Below are 4,422 nucleotides of genomic sequence, written 5' to 3'. Positions count from 1 at the left end.
AATTCGTTCAGTATTGAAGGACTTATGAGTGGTTCAGTTGCGCGAATCCGCAGCCAGGACCGCAGGCGGGTCTGCAAAAGTGTCGATTCAGTGAAGAAATAGGCCCATGTCCTGTTGCCGATTCTTGTACTTGTCGTGACTTGATTCACAAGGTTGATTTTTACGTTTAGATCATTTCATTTGTTGAAATTCACTCTGTGATGAATGATTCAGGAATGTGTTATGCTTAAATTTGCAGTACGCACGTGAACAACAGAGGTGCACATCTGTAGTTTTAATTTCTTCCCATTGTAACTAACTGGTATTCTTGGATGTGCCTGAGAGAATATGAAATTCGCGAATCCCATTTGTGAGTGGCATGCATTTGTCAAACAAATGCAAGTAGCCATATATTAAATAGAGTTGAGGTTTGATAATTCTGGTGATTGAGTATTTAAAACTGAGTAAGCAGTTCTGGATAAGAGTAAGGTGTGACCTCCGTATTTTAGGGAAAGCTTGCATTTGTTTATGCACAATATTTATGGTGAGGTGAAGCGGTGAATTCAATAGTAAAGAAACCTAAGAAGGCACTGCTGGTTTGAAAAATTAAACATGTGTCCAATTCAAGTTGTGACGGAATTAGTTTTTATGTGTCTAAATCCATTTGTCAACTTGATCATCCATTAATTTATTTACCACTTGAAATCAGCGAATACAAGTATACTTGGAAGATTCCTAATATATTCACAGACGTATTTAAAAGTCTCAAACCATAATATTCTTCCTATACAAACAGTTATTCACTATTTGGTAGAGCAAGGTCAACTGTCAAATTTGACACATTTTTCGATGATCTCACTGGGTAGCGTGCATTGTCTCTCTTTAGATCTCAATATTTTCCCGCTAGATGGCCAAGACCTAGTGTTTTGGCAGTAGTTTGACGCACAAATGTACGACGTCACCATTTCAACCATCAACAAATGCATGGAACTAAAACAAAGCTTAATAAAAAGGAAAAACTAGAGAGGTGACGGAATTACCCACAATGTCAGAATATACCGCGTTTACCCTACTCAATATTCTAATCAATTTATATTGTATGAAAATGCTGGATTGCTGGTATCCATGATACTCACTAGGTAGTCCACTTATCGGACTCAGAAATTAACTGCAGGAGTGCAGGGCATAGTGTAAACCACAGATTTTTAAGAATTGATTCTTTTCTAACTTCCTCTTTTACTCAAAATTTAAGAGTAGCTTATCTAACCCCCTCCCATAGTAACAAACCACAGATTTTTTAGAATAAGTTCAATTTTCATTTTCTCATGATTTAAACCAATTTCTTATGTATGATAATGCAGGTATCCAGGATACTTTACTGGTCTTCCATCTACTTATAGGACTCAAAAATGAACTTGAGGGAGAGTCTAAAAAACTCTCTGCTTTGCCACTATGCATGATACTTTACTGGTCTACTTATAGGACTCAAAAATGAACTTGAGGGAGAGTCTAAAAAACTCTCTGCTTTGCCACTCACTCGTTTGGGTCCCCCAACCTAACCTAACCTAGCATTATTTTTGGTTTTACATAGGTTTACAGTCATTCCCAGGTCGATATAGATCATTTCTAGTAAAAAAAAATTGATTTTTTCCAATTTTTCACCGATTTTGCTAATTTTTGCCCAATTTTTTTTTGACAAATTAGAGCCTTGGGCGTGTCCCACCCCCTTAAAACCCCTGGTGTTTCACAGGTCCCCCATTGTCATTTTCTATCAAAAATATATAAAAAATCGGTTTTCCGATGCCGACCTCCAAAAACGGATTTCAGATTCTTTATCTACACCCCAAAAAACATAAGTAGAAAAAAACACCCTTTTTTTGAATGCACTTAATCTAAAGTAATACCTTTTTTCCAATTTATGTCAAAAAATGGCCTATTTTCACCCATGATTTTAGGAAACTTTTGCCTAATATTACAAATAGGCTGCAGTCCCTCTCAATTTGGTTTTGGTATAAAAAATTTGTTGTAAAATTTATATTCAGTAACCCTACACTCACTACAGGCTAGTGGGTCATAGTGGCTACAGTGGTTGCAACCTGTTGCATTCACATTTGTAATCTACCTTTACAAAAATTGAGCATAAGGAAACAACATGAAAAAATGACATTTTGGTCTGTTTTTAAATGGGACCACTGATCAGGTCACCAGTGACCACTCTATGCGCACTTGTGGGAGTGGTCCCATTTTTAAATGGGACCACTCTATATTGTAGTTATGCCATATGTGCACAAATTACATGAACCAAAATGGCTGACCAGCAGTTTTGTCTGGTCATGCATGGAAGACATTTAATTCTTGAAGTCCTATCCAACTGTGAACTTGCAGCATTATTCGAGTGGCTACTGGCTCGTGCTTGAAAATAAACAAAAAATTACTTGACTTATGATGATGCCCTCTTATTTTTTGAGAAATATGTATAGTCTACTTGCTTGGCCAGGATTCTCAAAGATTGCCATTTTGTGCTGAAAATAAAATATGATATTGTATTAGTAAATTAATCAAATATGATATAAAATGAGCTAACAGCTCTTTGAACATGCTTGCAACATGTCAGAGGTTCTGCCTACAGTTGAATAGTGATGGTGGGAATCAATAAAAAGACAATTTTTGGAGTTGAGATCTGACTTGTGAACAACAACCAAAATGGCATTTGTGATTAAAAATTTAAAAGCAGAGAATAGTCCACAAAAATTCATAACTTTATAGAAAGCGTTTAGGAGTCCAGCTCCATCGTCAGTTCGTAGAATCTAGAATATACATAGAAAGTCACAAGTTAATACAATTGAAAGCACAGAACACAATTAGAACCTAAATTTACAAGTAATAGGGCATAAAAACCTATCTATTCACAATTTCCAGGGGATAGGAGCTCACAGCTGAATTTAAACTGGGCCTAAGCTTAAAAATGTACAATGATTCAAAGATACGCAAATCTGAAGTACCGGAGGTAGAAGCTAACACCCTTAAGTCACTGTCTGAAACAGGCACATCACACTGCTTGGCATGAGTGCGCACAGCTGAATGAGGTGGGCGCGATAGCAACTGTCCGGTCCTACAACTCCTGCCCTTATGCTCAGTGATCCTGGAATAAAGATTGCGTGAAGTCATACCGACGTACGCAGATGCACATTGTGCACAATGAAATTGATAAACCAGGGACGATCGCATATGAACAGGGAGCATATCTTTATATCTAAAGAAAGAACCAATTTTGAAACTTAACCAGAACAATATGGAGTTTAACGCTTGGAAAGTATCTATTGAACAAGACTTTTAATTCTCTTGACATAGCTTCGGACGCAGGGCCAAAGTATGGAAAAGAACAATAAATAATGTTCCTACTATCGCGCTCGGGAGCAACCTCACTGAATCGCTTCGACATGAATTTCTTGATTTGGGTATACACCAAACTTGCCAAAAATCCATTAAGCGAGAAAATATTTCTTAAAAATTCAAATTCAGCATGCATAGCCTGTTATGTTGAGCAATTGCGAAAACCTCTGTATAATAATGTTTGAAGCCCATTTAACTTGAACCGGAATGAACAATATTCTATAACATATGTCGATGACACATTTCTAATTTTCAAACATCCCTCCCATGTCAAACCATTCTTTGATTACCTAAACTCTCAACATAATTCTATCAAATTTACTATGGAGCTCAAATCTAATGATAGTTTGTCCTTCCTTGATTGCAATATTACGACATCTAATGGCTGTTTTTTAACTTCTGTGTTCCGAAAGCCGACATTCGCTGGCCTAAATACCAGTTTCTTTAGTTTTTGTTCATTCCAGTTCAAGTTAAATGGGCTTCAAACATTATTATACAGAGGTTTTCGCATTTGCTCAACATACCAGGCTATGCATGCTGAATTTGAATTTTTAAGAAATATTTTCTTGCTTAATGAATTTCCAGCAAGTTTGGTGTATACCCAAATCGAGAAATTCATGTCGAAGCGATTCAGTGAGGTTGCTCCCGAGCGCGATAGTAAGAACGTTATTTATTGTTCTTTTCCATACTTCGGCCCTGCGTCTGAAGCTATATCAAGAGAATTAAAAGTCTTGTTCAGTTTCGCGGGCTAAGCCCGCGAAATTGAACAAAAAAGCTTAATCTTATAACCCGCCTTCGCGCCGAAGGTGAGGTTTTCTTTTCGGTTAAGTCAGGTAAAACCCAAGGTAGGCACTTTTGGCCGGGACCACTTTTCCTATATAGGCGCATCCTGACATTTTGGCCAAAAAACTTCCCTGAAATCCGGCGCTTTTTTTTCAAAAACTGCCACGACCAAACGCACGGTTAAATTTTTTTGAAATTTTAACAGCACCTAGAGCATTCTTGGGACTACCTAAAATAAACTTTCCAGAAAAATTTACCGTCGATTTT

This window comes from Hyalella azteca, unplaced genomic scaffold, assembly GCF_000764305.2.
Source record: "Hyalella azteca isolate HAZT.00-mixed unplaced genomic scaffold, Hazt_2.0.2 contig3397, whole genome shotgun sequence".
Lineage (NCBI taxonomy): Eukaryota > Metazoa > Arthropoda > Malacostraca > Amphipoda > Hyalellidae > Hyalella > Hyalella azteca.
The sequence above is the reverse complement of the archived record's forward strand: the minus strand, read 5'-3'. Positions refer to the sequence as shown.